Below are 25,013 nucleotides of genomic sequence, written 5' to 3' on the forward strand. Positions count from 1 at the left end.
CTGAGTGGTTCCTGCTACCCCCATCATCCACGTCGGCTGCCCTGAGGCCATACCCCTCCCGTTGGGGGTTATACCATCCACGCTGCACCATCCTTCCACCGGCCTCAGCGGTCTGCCCTGCAGCGGCAGCTCCATAGCTGCATTCAACGGGTGGCGTAGTCGTCCATCATCTACCGCTGATACAGCGCCACTTAGTCTGACTCCCTGGGCACGGACCGGATCACCGCCACGAGACTACAACCCTCAAGAGATCCGGCTCCGGGTAAACTCCCGCGTGCGCAACGCAGCGCGACACAGGCCCAGGGGCGCGTCATTTACACCGCGCGCTCTCTCCTGAGCTGTCACATCATAGAGCGGGAAGACGCGCGCAACGCTGGAGTCCGGATCAGCAGCAGGTAAGAAGTGAGGTGAGTATTTGATTTTTTTTTTTTTATGTATGGGGGCATGGGGTATTTAATGGTGGGGGGAGAGTGGGTGTGACATCCTGCATGGGGTATTATATGGTGGGGTGGTGTGACATCCTGCATGGGGCATTATATAGGGGGGGGATTGGCATCTTGAATGGGGCATTATATGGGGAAGGGGGGAATTGACATCCTGCATGGGGGCATTATATGGGGGTGGGGGGGAGGGATGTGACATCCTGCATGGGGCATTATAAGAGGGGAAGTGACATCCTGCATGGGGCATTATAAGAATGGAAGGGGGGAAGTGACATCCTGCATGGGGCATTATAAGAGGGGAAGGGGGGAAGTGACATCCTGCATGGAGCATTATAAGGGAGGGGGGGCGTGACATTCTGCATGGGGCATTATAAGGGAGACGGTGTGACATCCTGCATGGGGCATTATAAGAGGGGGAGGGGGGAATTGACATCCTGCATGGGGCATTATATAGAGTGTTGGTGTGTGACATACTGCATGGGGCATTATAAGGAGGGGGGGTGACCTCCTGCATGGGGCATTATAAGGGAGGGGGTGGTCTGACATGCTGCATGGGGCATTGAAAAGGGGGGAAGTGACATCCTGCAAGGGGCATTATATGGGGGGAAGAGGTGACATCCTGCATGGGGCATTTTATGGGGGTAGATGTGACATCCTGCATAGCGCATTAAAAGGGGGGTATTATCCTGCATGGGGCATTATAAGGGGGGAACAGCCTGCATGGAGCGTTACATGGGGGCCAATATTCTGTATGGAGAGTTATATGGGGACCAGTATCCTGTATGGAGCATTATATGGGGACCAGTATCCTGTATGGAACATTATAAGGGGGTCAGTATCCTGTATGGAGCATTATATGGTGCCCATATTACTGTATGGAGGACTATACTGTCCGGTCTGCACTGTGCGCTGTGAGGATTCGCCGGTTTCTGAGCTATTGTAGAATTTACAATAGATATCGCTTTTGTAATGGGGCATTATAAGGGGGGAACAGCCTGCATGGAGCGTTCTATGGGGGCCAATATTCTGTATGGAGCGTTATATGGGGGTCAGTATTCTGTATGGAGCGATATATGGGGGACAGTATTCGGTAGGGAGCGTTATATGGGGGCTAGTATTCTGTATGCAGTGTTATATGGGGACCAGTATCCTCTATGGAGCGTTATATAGGGACCAGTATCCTCTATGGAGCATTATATGGGGACCAGTGTCCTGTATGGAGCATTATAAGGGGGTCAGTATCCTGTATGGAGCATGATATGGTGCCCATAATACTGTATGGAGGACTATACTGTCCGGTCTGCACTGTGCTTTGTGAGGATTTGCCGGTTTCTGAGCTATTGTAGAATTTACAATAGATATCGCTCATGTAATGTAGTAAGTGAAATCCTTGGCCTTGCACTATATATATATATATATATATATTTCTCTGCGGTATCTGTGCATCATGAATCATGGCATGTGTTAAAGGGGCCCACTGAAACTCTGTCGCCCAGGGCCCACAAAAACCTGGAGCTGGCCCTGGGGGTAAGTATAACAAGTTGTATTTTTCTTACATACAATTAATTAACTTGGAGTGGGGGGAATCAGAGATGCACGGGGGGATGAGAGATGCACTGGGGGGGGCCCTTCATGCCCCCTATGAAGGGCGGGGGGGGCCCCCAAAAAATTCTTGCACAGGGGCCCACTACAGTCTGTGTCTGCCCCTGTGTAGTACGCTGTGTTTTTCTACACTCCTAAAATAACATATCAGCAGAGTAAAGATGGTCACACATAAGCCCAGGTCTGCTAGATAGATACCTATGAATTATTATTTTGTATATGTTTTCAAACATACTTGATCAATGAAATCATCATTGTAAACTTCAACTCCACATAATGCTATATGATGTAGCAGTCACTAATTATCTTGAGTGCTTCATCTGATGTCCGTGCACAGCTTGCACTGCCTGGAAGGAGGCATCAGTTCTGCGAGAAGCCCACTCGCCCAAGGACTGGCGAGCAAAAAGGAGGGAGGAATGTAGCCCAGTCAAGAGAGCTTGTAAAAGAACTTCTACATGATGTTTCGAGGATGGAAAGAGACTGCCATCTACTGGCCAGACACAGTCAAGCGGAACCAAGATATGCAAGGGAAGTTGCAGGGAGAGCAAGTTCAGACGCTGGACCTTATCAGGTGACTTCCAGGAAGGAGTTCCGGAAAATAAGAGGCCAGCGCGCCAAACCTGAGGGGTCTTTGGCGCCAAGCAGCAGAAAGGAGCAGACGTGTTCCCTGCATCCTGAGAAACCCCGCGTGACATGCCTAAGCCAGAGGCCTGTGAGGTGCCACAGCCGGGCACCGGTAAAAGAGCTCCGGATATCTCGCGGATGTTACCTGAGTGCTGTGCCTGCTGAGGAGACTAGGAACCTGATTGCGGTGCTGAGTGAGTTCGCGGAACCCGACGTCACCCGCCGACAGACGAGGCCTGGACCCCCCTATCCAAGGCTCGAGAGACTGCCTCCAACAGCCAAGCAGAGATGAGTTGAGAGACGGTTGCCCCAGGAAAGTCACGCCAGCGGAAGCGGAGGAGCTGCATACGTGAACAGGGCCGTCACTTACACTGTTCACTGTTGGGAGGGGAACGGTTGGGACTAAAGGAGCACAACGTGATCTAATTGAATTTATGTGGAAGAGACTCACGGCCTAGCGGGAATAATCGGTGACCCCCGCTAGGGCCAAATGTACAGTTAAAGAACTTACGTGGTGTCTCCCATGACTGAGGGCATCACCCTACTTAAGAGACTTCGCCTTACTTAAGAGACTTCACCTTACTTAAGAGACTTCACCGTACTAAAGAGACTGCACCTTACTTAAGAGACTTCACCTTACTTTGAGAGGCTTCACCTTACTTTGAGAGACTGCGTCTTATTTTGAGAGATTTTGCCTTTTGCTGATATATTGAATTACTGTTCATTAATCCCTTGTTCAGAATACCTGTTGCATAAAATTGTTTATTTTCATCTCAGACTGTTCTCGCCTTGTGTCTCTGTGCGTTGCATTCCCGCACCTGCATTACATGATTGTACATGGGGGATAAAGGAAAGTTGTGTGTCAAATATGACTCCAAGACATCGAGCTTGCTGCTTGGGGGTTATGGTGGTGCAACCCAAGAAAATTGAAAAGTCAGGTATAGGTAGGTTAGTAGAGAGAGAAAAAACAAAGAGTTCAGTTTTGGAGAGATTCAGTTTCAGATAGAGGGAAGACATGATGTTAGAGACAGCAGACAGACAATCACTGGTATTTTGTATTAGAGTGGGGGTGATGTCAGGTGAAGAGGTGTATAGTTGGGTGTCATCAGCATTGAGATGGTACTGGAAATCAAATCTGCTGATGGTTTGTCCAATAGGAGCAGTATACAAGGAGAAGAGGAGGGGACCTAGGACTGATCCTTGTGGAACCCCGATAGTAAGAGGAAGATTAGAGGAAGAAGAGCCGGCAAAAGATACCGTGAAGGAGCGGTCAGAGGTAGAAGAACCAGGAGGGAGCGGTGTCCTTGAGGCCTATACAGCGGAGCATAGTGAGGAGGAGCTGATGATCTACAGTGTCAAAAGCGGCAGAGAGATCCAGGAGAAACAGCAGGGAGTAGTGACCATTAGATTTAGCTGTTAGTAGATCATTAGAGACTTTAGTGAGGGCAGTTTCAGTAGAGTGTGAGGAGCGGAAACCGGATTGTAAAGGGTCAAGAAGAGAGTTATCTGAGAGATAGTGGATTAGGCGGGAATGGACCAGGCGTTCCTGGAGTTTAGAGATGAAGGGAAGATTAGAGACCGGTCTGTAGTTAGCAGTGCAGTTCTGGTCCAGGGATGGCTTTTTCAGTAAAAGGGTTATGATGGCATGTTTAAGTGAGGAGGGAAAGATACCTGAAGAAAGAGAGAGGTCAAATATTTTAGTTAGGTGGGTAGTGATGTCAAGGTAAAATATATATATTATAGAAAATCAATTAGTTTATTTTAATAGATTACCTAATCAGTGTGAATTAATATAGAGATGATGGAATAATCTATGTGTATGTGTAGCACCCCGAGGACTCGGCTGCTACAGGGGTATTGCACCTCGAACCAGAGGTGTGGTATTCCACTCCCGGGTAAGGATGGAGTGTGGACCGGGGCTCAGTTAGCTGCATACACTACACTCACCCCATTTCCGGGGGACAGATCAACGGTGCTCCCACTAGACAGAGTGCAAGCACGACAGCTTCTGTTCCTGGCTGGAGTGGGGAGGGGGAGGAAAACCCAGTGGTGTAGGAGCAGATAGGGGTGGGTTTCTGGGCATAGGTAGGAGCCCATTGGTTGCTAGTCACCTGGGCTCACACACAGAAGGAGGTATAAAAGGTGGGCACCATCATAGAACAGGGTTCAGTCCGGTTCAGTTCAGAGAGGAGGAGAAGAAGAGAGGAGCTCAGCCAGAGAGGGCTGACAGGGAGCTGTGGCTCAGTCTGGGCCCAGCTCCAGAGGCAAGCCTGGAGTGGAGGCCTGAGACAGCAGAAAGAGAAAGGAGAAGGAAAAGAAAGGAACTGAAACGGAGGAGAAAGGAGGCAAGGAACACAAAGAAAGGCCCAGAGACACGAAGGCAGAAGGAACCCCATATTCCCAGAGGAGATACTGGGTGAAGGGTTGGCAGAGCAGGGTACCGGAACCCGAATTGGTGGAGGCGACTAATCCTCAGCCAAAACCGGAGGTCGTGACCACATCTTGGTGCGACCCCTCACTACATCCACCAGAAAGGCATACCGCATAGGGTCAGGGAAACCGGAGAGAGGTTTCACCAACAGAAGGCCCGAGGAAGCTGGACAAAGGTGGGTCACTGGTGGGGACGGCCAGTAGAAAGGAAGAGAGGGGAGCTTTCAGCCACACTCTGGACTTGCTTGGGAGTTGACCGAGTCCCTCACCTGGTGGACGCAGCACGGCTCGGGCGGTCACTGCTGGCCGAAGTGACCGGAGCAACAACTGTGAGTAAAGCTTTGGAAACTGCACCACACGTCTCTGTGATTCCTTGCCGCTCCAGCACCACTAGCACTGGGACCCTCACACCATCACTACCACCATCATCCACATTAGCTGCCCTGAGGCAATACTTCTCCCGTGGGGAGTCATCCCATACTCAGCTGCGCAAACAACATCAGCCTCAGTGGTCTGCAGCGCAGCGGCGGTCCCCACTGACCGCAATCCACGGGTGGCGTAGTCGGACACTTATTACCATACAAATAGACTGCCACTGGTTTGACCACCCTGGGCACGGACCGGGTCACCGCCACACGGAGACTACAACCCCCAGCATCTCAGCGATCCGGCTCCGGGTATTCCCCTGCACAGCACAGGCCCAGGGGGCGCGTCAACTTTGGCGTAGTCGGCAGGATCTCGTGCCCGCAACCACCGGGTACTGCGTGCCTGAAGAAAAGTTCACATGTACCTCAAAAAGAAGTCTCCCGCCAATTCCAGAGGATTCCCGCCATCGGACGCCATCTCGGGTCGTTTCCCGCCGTTTGCCCGCCATCTGCAGCTTTTGCCCGCCATCCGCGGAGTTTCCCGCCATCAGGGGACGACTCCCGCCATCTTGGACGTTTTCCCGCCTTGGCAGAGCGGACGCCATTGTGGGGGTGCCAGAGGGTGGCAAGAGGCCACCTCCCATCGTGGGCATGGTCCCAGAGTGGCGCCAAAGGAGGAGACCGCCCCCACCAGCCGAGACTGCAACAATGGAGATGTCCATCAGAGTGGGGGGGCTGCCCCTGAAACTGACTGTCGCTAAGTTGCCCCGGGGCCACTCCCAATGGGGGCGGATGGGGAACAAAACTGAGGGGCTGGGCGCGGCCTGGATCAGTCTGGACAGACCGCACCCGGGAATGGAGGAAGCGTCCAGCAGTGCCAACACCTTGGTCCGGAGCCTGTTGCAGGCCGAACCGCCAGACAGCCTAGTGGAGATCCTGGCACAGCTCCCCAGAGATCCGGAGCGTGCACAGGCTGCGCTGGAGGACCTGGACCGGAGGATGGCCCGGGCACAACAGGATGCGCTGGCCGAGTGGAGAAGGGAGATGGCCCGGCAGGCTGGAACCCGCCGGCAGGAGGCGCCACCCGCAACATGGAGCACGTCTGCCTCTGAGGATGGTGCAGGAGGGACGAAGGCCGGAGACGACGCCGCGGAGGGAGCCGCAAGGATTGAGGCAGGTAATGGGGACGTCATCACCCCGAGCCCAGCAGCCTTAAGCCTGCCCTAGCCTACCGTCGCAGAGCCCGAAGCCCTACTCACCACACCCGTTGCTGCGCCGCCACTGCTCCCAACTAGGCCTCAAGCGGCAGGAGCCGCGGTCACGCCCCGTTCCGCGCCACACCCCTCGACCCCGGGCGCGGCAAAAGAGGAAGTACCACCGGCCTGGTCGCAAGGCCTGGTGAACCCGGGTGCCACTGCCCCTCCAGCGCCCTCTTCCTCAACAGTGCCACCCCTAGACCCAACCAGAATTCCCCCGGCCTGGTCGCAAGGCCGAGTAACCCGGGGCGCTGCTCCCCGATCGGGGCCCGTGGTGCCACCCTTGGGCGCAGATCTCTATGCGCAACATACCAGCCCGGACGGGCTGCCCTTCGTGTGGCCACCGGAGTACGTCAACCCCCATCTCCGGAGGGAACGGCCCCTGTGTGAGCCTCTGATCCCGGCTCCGGAGCCCGCCAAAATCGCTCCGCTTCCGCTGGAGCATGCCCAGTTTGCATGGGACCCCACCGGTGAGAATCTCATAGGGTTCACCCAGGAGACCCAGACGGACGCAGCCCGGCGTGAAGAGTGCTGCCGTCAACAGTTGGAGGTATTTGAAAGGGAACGGCGGGAGAGGCGAATCCGAGAAGAACAGCTGCAGGCCCGGAGCGCGGAGCAGAAGCGCAGGGCCCGACAAGATCCCCGAGCCGCCCGCGGTCCCCGAGTCAACGGGACCGTAATAAAGTTCCAGCTGGAGCATGGCTGGGGCTTTATCCGAGACCATCAAACCCCCGGCGACGTCTTTGTCACCCGCAGGGATGTCGAGAGCCACCTGCCGGAGGGACACCGCGGACGTGATCTCTACCCGGGTGATGTGGTCACCTTCACCCGGCACAAGGGTGCCAAGGGACCGTACGCCCTCCACGTTCACCGGCTCACGGAAGAGGAACTACAGTACCGCCCAGGAACAGAGTACACCGAGGGTCCGGACGGACCTGAAGACTACCCAGAAGAGCAAGGAGGACACCATTATTAGAGAATGGTAAAGTGGAACTGTATATAGTTACCCGTCGGGGTACAAGAACTGTTGTAAAATTGGTGATTGTGTGAACTGTTACCTGTGTGCCCCTAATCCCTAACCAGGCTGAGGACTGTGAGCAGCCATTCCCCTATTCCCACTGGCCGAGGACTGAGAGCGGCCATACCCTTGTACATAGTTGCGCTTCTTAAAGCGCCCCCTACTGGTTTTATACAGGAACCGCAACATCTACCTCAAAATTAAAATGGACTGTTGCACCTTTACCTGGTCGCAAGTTGCACAGCGGCCAGAGCTCAAGAATATGTTTTGAAAATGTTTATGTGAAAATGTCTTATAATGGAAAGTTTAATATGCTGCTAAAATAGTAATGCCAAAAGTTTTATATAGTGTTTTACAAAAGAGTTCCGGTGGCATTAGTAGAATGTTTTATAAAAATGTTTTATACCAGTAACGTTAAGAAGAACAGAGTACCTCCCATAAAGGGATGAGTAAAAAGTTAATATCTTATATATGAGTGCACTTTAAAAATTTGTATGTTTTAAATTGTCTTTGCTCTTTTCCAGCCCGAGGACGTGCTGTGATTTACCAGGGGGGAATGTAGCACCCCGAGGACTCGGCTGCTACAGGGGTATTGCACCTCGAACCAGAGGTGTGGTATTCCACTCCCGGGTAAGGATGGAGTGTGGACCGGGGCTCAGTTAGCTGCATACACTACACTCACCCCATTTCCGGGGGACAGATCAACGGTGCTCCCACTAGACAGAGTGCAGGCACGACAGCTTCTGTTCCTGGCTGGAGTGGGGAGGGGGAGGAAAACTCAGTGGTGTAGGAGCAGATAGGGGTGGGTTTCTGGGCATAGGTAGGAGCCCATTGGTTGCTAGTCACCTGGGCTCACACACAGAAGGAGGTATAAAAGGTGGGCACCATCATAGAACAGGGTTCAGTCCGGTTCAGTTCAGAGAGGAGGAGAAGAAGAGAGGAGCTCAGCCAGAGAGGGCTGACAGGGAGCTGTGGCTCAGTCTGGGCCCAGCTCCAGAGGCAAGCCTGGAGTGGAGGCCTGAGACAGCAGAAAGAGAAAGGAGAAGGAACAGAAAGGAACTGAAACGGAGGAGAAAGGAGGCAAGGAGCACAAAGAAAGGCCCAGAGACACGAAGGCAGAAGGAACCCCATATTCCCAGAGGAGATACTGGGTGAAGGGTTGGCAGAGCAGGGTACCGGAACCCGAATTGGTGGAGGCGACTAATCCTCAGCCAAAACCGGAGGTCGTGACCACATCTTGGTGCGACCCCTCACTACATCCACCAGAAAGGCATACCGCATAGGGTCAGGGAAACCGGAGAGAGGTTTCACCAACAGAAGGCCCGAGGAAGCTGGACAAAGGTGGGTCACTGGTGGGGACGGCCAGTAGAAAGGAAGAGAGGGGAGCTTTCAGCCACACTCTGGACTTGCTTGGGAGTTGACCGAGTCCCTCACCTGGTGGACGCAGCACGGCTCGGGCGGTCACTGCTGGCCGAAGTGACCGGAGCAACAACTGTGAGTAAAGCTTTGGAAACTGCACCACACGTCTCTGTGATTCCTTGCCGCTCCAGCACCACTAGCACTGGGACCCTCACACCATCACTACCACCATCATCCACATTAGCTGCCCTGAGGCAATACTTCTCCCGTGGGGAGTCATCCCATACTCAGCTGCGCAAACAACATCAGCCTCAGTGGTCTGCAGCGCAGTGGCGGTCCCCACTGACCGCAATCCACGGGTGGCGTAGTCGGACACTTATTACCATACAAATAGACTGCCACTGGTTTGACCACCCTGGGCACGGACCGGGTCACCGCCACACGGAGACTACAACCCCCAGCATCTCAGCGATCCGGCTCCGGGTATTCCCCTGCACAGCACAGGCCCAGGGGGCGCGTCATATGTATGTATGCAAATGTGTATATGCACATTGATTATGTTAATAGTTAATGATATATAACAGTTTCTGTTCTCAGGCTATGTGCCCACGATGCAGAAATGCTCCGGATTTTTCCTGAGCGTTTCTGCATCTCCCTGGCAGAAAAAATGTATGCGGATTGTACATGCGGATTTTACATGTGGATTGTACATGCGGATTTTACATGCGTTTTTCCTGCCAGGGACAAGCGGATGTGAAGCTTTCTTCACATGCATTTCCGCATGCGCATTGAAAAGCGCTTTCCAAGCGATTTTAACATCACTTGGAAAGTGCTTGACAACTTGGTCACACTATATAAATCCATGCAAACGGCATGGATTTATATAGTGTGTCCGAAAGAATGTTAAAAGATAAAAAATAAATGTCATACTTACCTTCTGATGGCCCCCGGTGTCTTTATCCGATGTGTCTCAGCTTGCCGGCAGTTTGCGGTGCACTGAAGGACCTGCCGTCACATGACTAAATGACGTCAGCGCAGGTCCTTGAGTCCACCGCGATCTGCCGGCAAGCCAAGACAAGCACACCGGGGGCCATCGGAAGGTAAGTATAATATTTATGTTTTATTTTATTCTTTTTTTACAGGTACTATGGTACCTGGGTCCGGAGGAGAGTCTCCTCTTCTCCAGACCCGGGTACCATCCGCACATTGAAACGCATGGAATGCGCATGTACAGATCCAGTGATGCGGATTCCATGCGTTCCAATGCAAGTCAATGGCGGCGAAAACGCAGCGCTTCCATAAAATAATTGATCGTGCTGCGTTTTTTTCCACAATGATAAGACGCAGCGGAAATTTCTGCAGCATGTGCACAGCACATGTGGATTATCATTGGGGAACATGGCAGGCCTTCTACCAAGCGTTTTTTAAGCGTTTCTGCAGCGGAATTGCCGCTGCGGAAACGCTTAAAAAACGCATCGTGGGCAGCCTTATTGTAGACATGAACAACTAAATGATTTCCTGGGAATGACGTATGTATGTGCATGGCTGATAACAGAGAGATTCATGTCGAGTTGGCAAAGATGGCGCTGAGAGACGACTTCACCCCTCCCATCAGAATTCCTAAGGTGTTACTGTGGCCAGGAGATATATGGATGAGCAAATTGCAGTGTGCCAAGTTATCAGAAGGAGCAATGAATTTTACTAATCCCACCTAGAAGTAGAATACTATGTAACCCCATGTCTACATAATAAAGTATGTCATTTTGCGTGGTTTAGTCTCTGAGTGAAGTTTTTCAACCATATTAGCAAATTTGGTTGATTTGCATTCACTCGGACATCTTTAATTAGGAGGAGAGCAGTTACCTAGTGTATCTTAAATTGGTGAAACCTCCACAGTGACAGCTGGGGAAAGGAACTGAATGAGCTGTGAGGGAATAGGGTCACTGTTGCAGGTTGTAGGGCGGGAAGAAGTGAGGAGTCTGGTCACTTCTTCTGTGACCAGCTCGAAGATGGAAAGTGAACTTGAGGTGCGGGAGGGAAGGGAATCCAGACTCTGAGGGGATTGTGTAAAAATGTCTTGAGAGATATGATTGATTTTTTGTAGGAAATAAGTGGCCAGATCGTCAGCGCTTAGGTTGGTGACGGGGGTCTGTACTTTAGAGCTCAGGAGGGAGTGGAAGGTTTCAAAGAGTCGTTTAGGATTGTTGGCTAGAGATGTGATGAGAGTGGTAAAGTAGACTTGTTTAGCCGGATGGAGAGCAGAATTATAAGTTTTGAGCATGAACTTATAGTGGATGAAGAGAAACCAAAAACAAGAAAAATACCCAAATAATTGAAAGTAAATGTATAGTGGATGAAGTTTTCTGTCAAAAGAGATTTTCTCCACAGATGCTCCACTCACAAAATAAGAATACTTTGTATGTACAATAAGGCAGGTACATAACTCATCATAGCTCAACATTTCCCGCTCATAATAGAATAACGGAATAGATTCAGGGATAGGCATTTTTTCATAATGGTATATGAAAAGTGCTTGGAGAAAACCGCCTCAAGGAGAAGTCTCTCATCCAGCTCCATTTCGCAGAGATCTCTTATTGGCATCCATTCATGATAAAGTGTCACGCTATCTCTGTATACTGGAGGTAGGGGGCCTAAGCTGACCCTAAGCTGGGGCCCTGACTAATCCCTCAACCTGGAGGTACTGTTAAAGGTACAGAGGTCCAGGCTGCCAGTGTAACCCCTACCTCCTGAGGATCCCTGCACCTAAGTAATCTAGTCCTGAGAAGGACCCCGATCACAACAAAAGGGGACAAGTAATAATATGCCCACACACAGTACTTAGACGAACGAGACAGTACAAGGGAAAAACCAAAACCACCTTGCATACAAAAACTACACAACTACAACAGAGGGAACACCAACGGGAAAGGAGATAAATGATAAAGCGAGGAAGGGAAAAAACTCTCCGAATACACTTATCTCTGAAACTCCAAATACCACGATCCGCTCTGTTAGTCTGCATGAAATGCTTTCACCGACACTTCCCTAACAGACCAGCAGGCATTTGAAGGAGTCTCACTACAGCAGCATTGATTGCAGCTGGGCGAGGCTGGACCTCGTCTAGCACAGAGAGAGAGAGAATTAACTCCCTCACTGCCGAAAAACACAAAGCACCAAAAAGTCAGCTGCGAGAAGTCAGGCTGTGTAATCGTGACGATCTTCGTGGCGACACACCCGTGACAGTACCCCCCCTTCTACGAGCGGCCTCCGGACCCTCAGGGCCAGGTTTATCCGGGTGAGTCGTGTGGAAGGCCCGGTCTGCGTTAATTTCCGACGCAGGAACCCACATCCTCTCCTCAGGACCATACCCTTTCCAATGAACCAGGTACTGAAGGGACCGGCGATTAAAGCGTGAATCGATGACCCTCGATACCTGGAACTCCAAGTTACCCTTGACCACCACTGGAGGGGGAGGTAAAGGTGACGGTACCACCGGCGCCACATACCTCTTAAGCAACGATCTGTGGAACACGTTGTGAATTTTAAACGTAGGGGGGAGGTCAAGACGGAATGCCACCGGATTAATAATAGAACTGATTCTGTACGGCCCGATGAACCTGGGACCCAGTTTCCAGGAGGGAACCTTAAGTTTTATATTCCTGGTAGACAACCATACCCGATCGTTCACACTTAGGTCCGGACCAGACACTCTCCTCCTATCAGCCATACGTTTGTATCGGTTCCCCATAGTATTCAGATTCTTCAGCACCCCTCTCCATACTGAAGCGAGTGATGAGGAAAATCGTTTCTCCTCAGGAACCCCCGAAGAGCCCCCCCTACTGAAAGTACAAAACTGGGGGTGAAAACCATATGCCCCAAAAAACGGGGACTTACCAGTGGACTCGCTCCGCCTATTATTAAGAGCAAACTCTGCCAGAGGTAAGAAAGAAGCCCAGTCCTCCTGGTTCTCTGACACAAAACACCGGAGATATGTCTCCAAGCTCTGGTTCATACGTTCCGTCTGACCATTGGTCTGAGGATGAAAAGCCGATGAGAACGACAAATGCATACCCCGCCGTGCACAAAACGCCTTCCAGAACTTGGACACAAACTGAGACCCCCGATCAGACACCACCTCGGAGGGTACCCCGTGAAGCCTCACAATCTCCCCAATGAACACCTGCGCAAGAGTTTTAGCATTAGGGAGAGCCGGAAGAGCGATAAAATGTGCCATCTTGCTGAACCTGTCCACTACAACGAGTATGACCGTTTTACCCGAAGACGGAGGGAGGTCCGTAATAAAGTCCATAGACAGATGAGTCCAAGGACGCTCCGGGATCTTCAAAGGTAAGAGGGCCCCAGACGGACGGGTATGTGAGGTCTTAGAGCGCGCACAAACCCCACAGGACGCGACAAAAGTTACTACCTCCTTATGTAAGTTAGGCCACCAAAACCGACGCGAGAGGAGATCCACAGTTGCTCTACTCCCCGGGTGTCCTGCAAAAACTGAGTTATGGTGTGCCTCGATCACCTTTTGTCGCAACTGATCTGGAACAAACAGTCTCCCCGGAGGTCCAACAGGGGCGTCCCCCTGAGCCTCCAATACCTCCTCCTCCAGCTCAGAGCATACTGCCGAAACCACCACCCCCTCCTGAAGGATAGGAATCGGGTCGTCCGTATTCCCGGCCCCAGGGAAACTACGAGATAAGGCATCCGCCTTTACATTTTTTGACCCAGGACGATATGTAACGACAAAATTAAACCTGGTAAAAAAACAATGACCACCTAGCTTGTCTGGGATTCAGACGTTTCGCGGACTCCAGATATAGCAGGTTCTTGTGATCGGTGATGACGGTGACCGGATGGACTGCCCCCTCCAAAAAATGGCGCCACTCCTCAAAAGCTAACTTAATGGCCAAGAGTTCCCTATTGCCGACATCGTAATTCCTCTCAGCGGACGACAATTTTTTAGAGAAAAAGGCGCACGGATGCCACTTACCAGGGGACGAACCTTGTGACAATACTGCTCCCACCCCTACCTCGGAAGCGTCTACCTCTACAATGAATGGCTGTGACGCATCCGGTTGAATGAGTATGGGTGCCGAGGCAAAACATTTTTTCAAGGAGGAGAATGCTTGACAAGCCTTGTCAGACCACCTAGAAAAATCCGTCCCCTTTTTAGTCATGTCTGTGAGAGGCTTAACCATGGACGAGAAATTACGAATGAACTTCCATTCATAATAATTAGCAAACCCCAGGAAACGTTGTAGTGCCTTAAGATTCTCTGGCCGATCCCACTCAAGAACTGCCCGCACTTTCCCAGGGTCCATACGAAAACCGGACGCTGAAACCAGGAAGCCTAAAAACTGGAGTTCCTGTACGGCGAACACACACTTTTCCCATTTGGCATACAGTTTATTATCCCGCAAGATCTGTAACACCTGCCTAACGTGCTCCTGATGAGACACCAGATCCGGCGAGTAAATTAAGATATCATCCAGATATATGACAACAAACTGTCCCACCAAGCGGCGAAAAATGTCATTAACAAAGTGTTGGAACACCGCCGGGGCATTAGTCAGACCGAATGGCATGACAAGGTTCTCATAATGCCCCTCCGGAGTGTTAAACGCCGTCTTCCACTCATCCCCCTCCTTCATCCTAATCAGATTGTACGCCCCCCTGAGATCCAACTTAGAGAACCATTTGGCGCCCACGATCTGATTAAAGAGATCGGGAATAAGTGGGAGCGGATACGGGTCTCGGACCGTAATCCGATTAAGTTCACGGAAATCCAGGCAAGGGCGTAGGCCTCCATCTTTCTTCTTCACAAAGAAGAAACCCGCGGCCACCGGTGAAGATGAAGGTCTAATATGCCCCTTAGCCAGACTTTCAGAAATATAATCCTTCATAGCCTGCCTCTCAGGACCAGAAAGGTTATACAACCTAGCTTTAGGTAACTTGGCCTCAGGGAGCAGTTTTACAGAACAGTCATACTCGCGATGAGGAGGTAGTTCCTGACACCCTTTCTCCGAGAATACATCCTCAAAGTCCACCAGAAATGGAGGTAAGACCCAAGGAGTAACCGCACCGATGACCGTGTTCATGCAGTTTTTATTACAGAATTTACTCCATTGGCTTATCTCTCTGGTTTGCCAATTAATAACCGGGTTATGCTTAGTTAACCAAGGAAGGCCCAACACTATAGGAGTGGGAAGACCCTCCAACACGTAGCAAGACAACAGTTCTTTATGTATCGCCCCCACTTGAAGTTTTACGTCATGCACAGCTTGCAAAAAACTTCCCTGACCGAGAGGCCTGGCATCGATCGAGAATATGGGGATGGGTTTAGCCAACTCACTCAATCGCATACCTTGAACCCGGGCAAACCGAGCATCAACCAGATTAGCCCCGGCCCCACTATCCAGAAGAACAGATATCCTCTCAGTTCTCGTACCCACCACCACCTCCGCCGGTACGAGAAACTGAGACGAACCTAGGGACGAAATACCTACTCCCAGATTGCCGTCCACCACACAACCTGGGATCAACAGTTTTCCGACGACTCTTCACTCTGCAAGGGATGGGATGGACACCCCCCAATAAAATGTCCCTTTCTCCCGCAGAAGAAACACCTTCCTGTCTTATGGCGCACCACCGGTCCCCTCCCCCGAAATGATGACCCTCCTAATTGCATAGGCTCCTCTGGACTGACCAGGGGAACCACCATATGAGGGGACCTTGTAGGAGGTGGAGTCATCACCGGGGGTAGAGTTATCCCGCACCTCTCCCGAAGCCGTCTGTCAACGCGAATAGCAAGGGCCATAGCGGCTTCCAGTGACGCGGGAGAGTCATACTGTGCCAACACATCCTGTAATTTGTCGGATAAACCTTGACAAAACTGGCTCCTAAGAGCCGGGTCATTCCACTGGGTGTCCGTGGCCCACCTACGGAACTCCGAACAGAATTCCTCTGCCGGACGATCTCCCTGCTGGATCCTACGTAACTTAGACTCAGCAAGGGAGATCCGATCTGGGTCATCATATACGAGTCCCAGAGCAGCGAAAAACCTATCCACTGACTGGAGAGCCGGGGAGCCCGGGGGAAGAGAGAACGCCCAAGATTGTGGGTCCCCTTGTAGGAGCGAGATGACAATTCCCACCCTTTGTTCTTCACTCCCCGATGACCGAGGCCGCAGCCGAAAGTACAACTTGCATGCCTCCCGGAAAACAAAAAACTTGTCCCGCCCCCCAGTGAACCTGTCAGGGAGAGCCACTTTAGGTTCTGGTCCGGCTTGCTCCTGAGGATACAAAACCTTGGACCTAACGTCCGCCAGCTCCATGGACAAACTCTGCAACTGCCGAGCTAGACCGGCTACTGGATCCATGGTAGCTGGAGAAAAACTAAGTGGTCGGTGAAAATGTCACGCTATCTCTGTATACTGGAGGTAGGGGGCCTAAGCTGACCCTAAGCTGGGGCCCTGACTAATCCCTCAACCTGGAGGTACTGTTAAAGGTACAGAGGTCCAGGCCGCCAGCGTAACCCCTACCTCCTGAGGATCCCTGCACCTAAGTAATCTAGTCCTGAGAAGGACCCCGATCACAACAAAAGGGGACAAGTAATAATATGCCCACACACAGTACTTAGACGAACGAGACAGTACAAGGGAAAAACCAAAACCACCTTGCATACAAAAACTACACAACTACAACAGAGGGAACACCAACGGGAAAGGAGATAAGTGATAAAGCGAGGAAGGGAAAAAACTCTCCGAATACACTTATCTCTGAAACTCCAAATACCACGATCCGCTCTGTTAGTCTGCATGAAATGCTTTCACCGACACTTCCCTAACAGACCAGCAGGCATTTGAAGGAGTCTCACTACAGCAGCATTGATTGCAGCTGGGCGAGGCTGGACCTCGTCTAGCACAGAGAGAGAGAGAATTAACTCCCTCACTGCCGAAAAACACAAAGCACCAAAAAGTCAGCTGCGAGAAGTCAGGCTGTGTAATCGTGACGATCTTCGTGGCGACACACCCGTGACATAAAGCTTCTGGAAGGGAGTCAAACATATGAACTCCACCCTAAGCCGAGCAGGGTAGATTATAGAATAGGAAATTTGCTTTTCACAGAGCCTCCTTTTTCTATCCCAGAACTTGACCCTCTTCTTCTGAACTTCTGTTGAAAAGTCAGGATAAATAGATATTTTCCTTCCATCAAGGGTAAGTGAAGAGTGGTCCCTGGCCTTTCGTAGGATAAGGTCTCCCTTTTTAAAATTTTGTAATTTGATGAGTACAGGTCTTGGTGGAGCACCCGGTGGCAAAGGACGTGTAGGAACTCTGTGAGCTCTTTCAATTGCAAAAAATTGAGAGAGAGTGTCTTTGCCGAACATTGTAGTCAGCCAGGATTAAAAAAAAATCAACTGAATTACGACCCTCCACTTTTTCATGAACCCCGACTAAACGTATGTTATTTCGCCGATGCCTATTCCCTAGGTCATCAACCTTCTTGAGAAGGGCATTGATATTCTGAAGACCTCTCCTGAGATATTTATGTATAGTAGGCATTTGGTCCGCAACAGAACTCATTCTTTCCTCCAACTCATTGACTCGTCTGTTTATTTTCTTCATCTTTTGTCTGATGAGATTAATGTCCTCTCTAAGCCCTCCCATGTGTTTGTTGAGAATTTCTAATGAGAAGCTACAGGATTTTCCAGCAGAGAAAACATCTTGTCGTGTAGGCTCTTGCCCAGAATCATTGACTTCTCCATAGGTGTTGCTAGTGCTCTCCATTTCCTGCACTTCTCTGTTTAACTGTTGCTGTGAGAGGGGTGCCACATTGCCTCCCCTGCACAGTCTCTGTATCTCCCTTCCTCTGTGAGCATACCTGATCAGGTTGTAAATCATCTGAAGGGTCAGAATCTAAGGTCAGTCTGGCAAATCTCCCCAGCTTTGCTGCAGCAGCCTCAGCATCTCTCACTCTGGCTGGTGTGGGGGAGGAGGCGCCATGTTGGAAGGCCCACTATCTGGACTCTGCTCCTTCTGATGCTTGCTTCTGGTCATGTCTGAGTGCACTTTAAAGCTTCTCTGTGTACTTTCCCCCAGCCTTTGGTGTGAAGGAATCAATATTTCACTGCTAATAGGTGGAAATGAAAGAATGCAGAGCAGGAGCAAAGCACAGAGCTTCCATGTGAAGAGGCTGTCAGCAAAAGGTCCTTTTTAAAGGGGAATCTGTAACACTCCCATCATCTGCTCCTGAGCTCACATCAAAGACAGTCTGTATTATATGTATTTTATATGAGCACTGCACTTGGCTTTTTCTGGCAGAGAAGATGACACACCCGATCTGCCGCTCCATTTTACAATAGGAATAAAAGTGCCCTGTCAGGGATAAAAATTCCCCATTCTTCCAATCGGTACAGTCCCAAATGGTCAGACCAATCAATCACTGACCAATAAGATATCACCTCTCCTCTGGATCCTATGGAGTTATCACCTCTCCTGTGGATCCTATGGTCATAACTTGTTTTCACCAACAAAGTCCTTTACTGCAAATTACCGTAATTGTACATCCCAGTTATGGTAGCGCACAGTAAGAGGTGCAGGAGCCTCCTGTATTTTACAGCCGACGCTCCACTATAATCGGGATAATGGCTAACAGGTTTTCATATACAGCTGTAGTGTGGGCCCCTAGAATCAATTCCTATTGGGGCCCCAGACACCCCAGTTTGATCCTGGTTGGGGGTGGGGAGGGTAATTTTGCACCCTGTCGTAAAGAAAAATTGTAAAATCCAAAAAGACATCTCTGCAGAGGGGACATATCACCCTCACATTGAACATACAGGATTATAACTAGAAAAGTGAGAAAGAGCTGACACTTCAACCTCTATTGACGTAGGGCCTCCTGCCACGGTCAGGTAAATTCAACAAAGAATCTGATGAGAACCAGCCAACAAGTCTAGAATTTGCATACTCAGAGGCGGATAAGTACATTTCCGAAGCAAGGGCTTCCTCTTTTCAAAGGACTTGTCTCAGACACTCTGAAGACTGTGGTCAGTGATGAATATTGGGGTTTGCATCGATCCAATATTCATGGGAGATGTATTTTCGACATCGTAGCAAAGGGACGATCATAACGCATTCACTCACATCATTGTAAGGCCAGCTGAACACCCCCAACTTAATATCGTGTAGATGGATAATGCTATCCATGCCATGTTTCATCTCTATAGAAAGGTAAAATCATGATAGAAAACATGACCATGATATTTCCCGCCCGAGACCTCCATGGGCGAAGATATCCTGAAAGTTGGGGATCTCATAAACTTCTAAAAGATCTAGCACACCTATGACAAGTCCTCATATGAGCTCACCAATAGAAGGTATGTGGGTGTAACCGTGATCTTATTAAATCAGAGCTTGGATTTTGGTCATTGGTCAGTCCTGGAAGGTACAGCTTGCTGTAGTTGTATCTGTTTTCCTAAGGAGTTCTTCTAAGGAGTGCTTCCTTGCGCTAAGCTCTGAGCTATTTCTCTGACACAGGTTTAGCACTTTTCTTTTATTATCTTTTTGATTTTATGTTAATGTATATATCATATTATTTGTATCATCTTTGTGTATTTTTTATACACACTGCCTACTTTTCAAGATTAGATCACTTGTTTTTATTCTGTTATTCCCACACCCTATCATTTCTTTACTTAGAAAATTGGGCGTGCGGAACGATCAAAACGCCCATATGATGGTGCGGTCGAGCATGTAAATTGTAGCTCCCTACATGTATTTCAATAGCAGGACGAAGAACGTTTGGCGTTCGAAACGTGTAGGTTTCACAGAGGTCTCCACCTTTATTTATTTTATTTTTGCAATGTGTATATCTTTTTAATGGATTAACAGTAAAATCATAATTTTATCTGCAATTGGATCTGGAAGCTGGCGTATCACAATGTCGGTGGATATGCACCTTCTCTTTTTGGTTGAGGAGAAGGTGACTCCTACAGGGTGAGATAGAAAAATGCAATGAGCCTATGAACTATCAGGCAGGTAATTGCTTATTACGCGCTTGTTCTACCCTGTGGTGGCTCAGATTGCTCCTGGACCGCTGCTAACAGCGATTCTGCTGCTTCACGTCAGCAGAACAGCTCTTCCTCTTCCCGACTGCTCTGTCAAAGAGGCGTGACTGCCAACTTTATGCTGATTGACAGACGGCTCCCTGCAGTTAGGCAGCAGGGAGCCAGCTGTCAATCAGCATGACACCGGCAGTCACACCCCATCAACAGATCAGAGCGGGAGCTGAAAAATCACTGTCAGGAGCGCTCCGTGACCACTCTGAACCAGCAGATATCGGCACCTGGCACAACAGGCACATAGTTATAGTCATAGTCATAGTTAGTAAAGCCGAATAAAGACTTGCGTCCATCAAGTTCGACCTGTTAGTTCTGTAATTGCTAAAGTTGATCCAGAGGAGGGCAAAAACCCCAAATGATTTAGCCAATCTTCACCTGAGGAAAAATTCCCTCCCGACTCTGAAACCAGCAGTCAGAATAAATCCCTGTATCAACCTACTATTTTATTCTATTTTTAAGTATATGCAGAAATCTGCCTGGTATCTAGAAATGCATCCAGTCCCCGCTTGAACTGGTGTAGTGAATCTGACATTACCGTCTCCTCACTCAGTGAATTCCATATTCTCACTGCTCTTACAGTAAAGAACCCCTTCCTATGCTGGTGCTGAAACCTTTTCTCTTCCAGTCTTAGTGAATGCCCTCTTGTTACCGTAATATCCCTCCTTTTGAACAAATCCCGGGCAAGGTCTCTATACTGTCCCCTAACATATTTGTACACATTTATTATGTCCCCCCTCAACCTTCTCTTTTCCAGGCTGAATAGTCCTAGTTTTGCCAACCTCTCTGGGTATTGCAGTCCCTCCATTCCCCTTATTAATTTTGTTGCCCTCCTTTGTACCTTTTCAAGCTCATTTATATCCTTTCTATATATTGGGGCCCATAACTGAGCACAGTATTCCAAGTGTGGTCTGACCAGTGCTTTGTACAGTGGAAGAACAATGTTCTCCTCCTTTGCAGCTATACCTCTTCTGATACATCCCATTACCCTGTTTGCCCTTACAGCAGCGGCCTGACTTTGGGCACTCCAATTTAGTTTGCTATCAATCAAGATGCCCAAGTCCTTCTCCATCTCTGAATTCCCCAATGATTTCCCATTCAGTGAGTACTGGTGACTTCCATTTTTCCTTCCCATATGTATGACCTTACATTTCTCCTCGTTAAACCTCATTTGCCATTTAATGCTCCACCTACCCAGCTTATCCAAATCCCTCTGTAGGTCTGCACTGTCCTCTTTTGTATTAATTGTTTTACATAACTTTGTGTCATCTGCAAATATTGATATTTTACTATTTATCCCGTTGACTATGTCGTTAATAAAGATATTAAATAACATTGGGCCTAGTACAGATCCCTGTGGTACCCCACTAGTGACGCTTACCCAATCTGAGTATATTCCATTTATAACCACCCTCTGCCTTCTATCCTTTAGCCAGTTAGCTACCCACTTGCAGACATTTTCCCCCAGCCCCATCATTCTCATTTTGTATACCAACCTATTATGTGGCACGCTATTGAACGCTTTTGAGAAGTCGAGATACACGACATCCACTGGTTCCCCCTGATCTACTCGAGAGCTAACCTCCTCGTAGAAGTCAATCAGGTTTGTTTGGCAGGAGCGATTCCTCATGAATCCATGTTGGTTCGGGGTTAATAGATTATTAGCATCAAGATGCTCCGTAATTGCCTCATTAATGAAGCCTTCAAAAATTTTGCCCACAACGGACGTCAGACTCACCGGCCGATAGTTTCCGGCGTCACTTTTCGCTCCCTTTTTGAATATTGGCACTACATTCGCCTGTCGCCAATCAAGTGGCACAGACCCAGTCTCAACAGAGTCCTTAAATATAAGATATAACGGTCTGTCTATCACATTACTTAGTTCCCTTAGTACCCGTGGGTGTATGCCATCAGGTCCTGGTGATTTGTTTATTTTAATGTTACTGAGGCGTTTCTGTACCCCAGCTTGGGTTAGATTTGTCATACTTAGTGGAGGATTAAGCTTGTCACTTCTCATTTCTCCTGTTAGTTCTATTTCCTTTGTGAAAGTTGACGAAAAATATTTATTTAATAGATTAGCTTTATCCTCATCTTTCTCTATGATTTTGCCTTCATCACTTTTTATCGGTCCAATATTATTCGATTTAATCCTTTTACTATTTATATACGTAAAGAACCGTTTGGGATTTGATCTACTTTCCCTAGCAATACGTCTCTCTGTTTCCTCCTTTGCTATTTTTATTTGTTTTTAACAGGTTCTCGTTTTTTCCTTGTAACACATTAGTGCCTCCTTGCTGTTTTCCTGTTTTAATCTCTTGAATGCCTCTTTTTTGCTATTTAACGCCCCTTTTACGTTCTTATTCAACCATATTGGTTTCCTCTTGTTTCTGGCCCTTTTATTCCCATACGGTATATACCTCTCGCACTGAGTATTCAGAATTCTTTTGAAGGTTTCCCATTTACTATTCGTATTCCTTTGATTAAGAACTTTGTCCCAGTCTATAAGTTGAAGGTTTTCTTTCAGCTGATCAAACTTCGCCCTCCTAAAGTTTAATGTTTTAGTTGTTCCCTTATTGATAACCCTACTGAAGGGCATTTTGAAGTCGATAATATTATGGTCGCTATTACCTAGGTGCCCCCCTATCTGTACCTCAGTTATTCTATCAGGCCTATTAGTCAATATTAAGTCCAACACTGCCTTCCCTCTCGTTGGTTCCTGCACTAGTTGGGAGAGATAATTATCCTTGATATTTGTCAAGAACCTTTTTCCTTTCTGCGATCTACAGGTTTCTGTTTCCCAGTCAATATCCGGGTAGTTGAAGTCCCCCATTACAATCACCTCATTATGTTTTGCTACTTTGTCTATTTGTCCTAATAGCAGTTTCTCATTCTCCTCTGTTATATTGTGTGGCTTATAGCAGACCCCCAGTAATATTTTATTATTATTTTTTGCCCCCTCTATCTCTACCCACATGGACTCGACCCCCTCTTCTCCCTCTCCTATATCTTCCCTTAGTCTGGGCTTTAGACGTGACTTTACATATAAGCAGACTCCTCCGCCCTTCCCCTGTTTCCGGTCCCTTCTAAATAAACTATAATCTGTTAAATTTACCGCCTAGTCATAGCTATCGTCTAGCCAAGTCTCTGTTATACCTACGATGTCATACCTCTCCTCCGATATAAGTGCCCGCAGCTCATCCGCCTTATTGGTCAGGCTTCTTGCGTTGGTCAGCATGCAAGATAAAACTTTGGGGTTATTTAGCATCCTATTCTTCTCTAACGATCTAACTGTACTATCCCCACCCCCCTCTCCACCCTCATTATATTCACTTCTCCCCTTCCCCCTTGCTTGCCTCACATCCCACCTATTTCCTTGGTTTCCCCCCCCCCGTCTCTAGTTTAAAAACTCCTCCAACCTATTAGCCATCTTCTTCCCCAGCACCGCTGCACCCTCCCCATTGAGGTGCAGCCCGTCCCTACGGTAGAGCCTGTAGCCGACAGTGAAGTCGGCCCAGTTCTCCATGAACCCAAACCCTTCTGCCTTGCACCAACTCTTTAGCCACTTATTCACCTCCCTAACCTCCCGTTGGCGCTCCTGTGTGGCTCGCGGGATTGGTAGTATTTCTGAGAAAACTACCTTGGAGGTCCTTGCTCTAAGCTTCCTACCTAGATCCCTGAAATAATTTTTAAGGACCCTCCATCTACCACTCACTTTGTCATTGGTGCCAATGTGGACCATGACCGCTGGGTCTTCGCCAGCCCCACCCAGTAACCTGTCAACCCGATCCGCGATGTGCCGGACTCGAGCGCCAGGGAGGCAGCACACCGTTCGGCGATCCCGGTCTTTGTGACAGATTGCCCTGTCTGTCCCCCTAATAATAGAGTCACCCACTACCAGGACCTGTCTAGCCTGCCCTACACTTCCCCCCTCCCCCTCATTACTGGAGCATACACTCCCCCGGCGGTCAGAGGATCTGTCGTGCTCCAATAATGCCGGTTCTGAACCAGCCTTCCTATACTTCTTCCCTCTATCCCTTATAACTGTTACCCAGCTCCCTGCCTGTTCAGCCTGCGCTTCCCCACTAAGCTCCACCCCCAGTGTTGACCCATTGAGTGTCTGCTCGGTGAGCAGCAAACTCCGTTCCATGTTGTCGATGCTCCTCAGTACCGCTATCTGAGCACTTAGATCCAGGATTTGGGCTTCCAAGTGCACAATATGCTCACATCTCTCGCAGCAGTATGGATCCCTGAGCGGTAGCTCAGGGAATGCATACATTGCGCAAGATGTACACTGCACGGCTCCGGCCAACATGGACGTCATTCTAAATATGGGGATACAGTCAGTATATATGTACAAGTACAAAACACAATTATTTATATATAGGTGTATGGACGGGGATCAATTAGGGATGTGCAAGTGTATCGATTAGATATCGGCGCGGGATCAGTTAAGTATGGACGGGGGATCAATTAAGTATCAATTAAGTATGGACGGGGGATCAGCTGAGTGGGTCAGGTGGATTAATTAAGTATGGACGGTGTGTCAATTAACTATGGACTGGGATCAATAAGTATGGACTGGGGAAATAATTAATTGTGGACTAGGGAATCAATCAATTAATTATGGACAGGGGGTTTAATTAAATAGGATGGGGGGTAAAGCAAATAAATAGGTATGGACGGTGGGTCAATTAACTAAGGACTGGGGATCAATAAGTATCAATAATATCAATAAATATGGACTGGGGAAATAATTAATTGTGGTCTGGGGAATCAATCAATTAATTATGGA

The sequence above is a fragment of the Phyllobates terribilis genome, unplaced genomic scaffold (assembly GCF_046119375.1).
Source record: "Phyllobates terribilis strain yellow unplaced genomic scaffold, ASM4611937v1 Scaffold_60__1_contigs__length_8166268, whole genome shotgun sequence".
NCBI lineage: Eukaryota > Metazoa > Chordata > Amphibia > Anura > Dendrobatidae > Phyllobates > Phyllobates terribilis.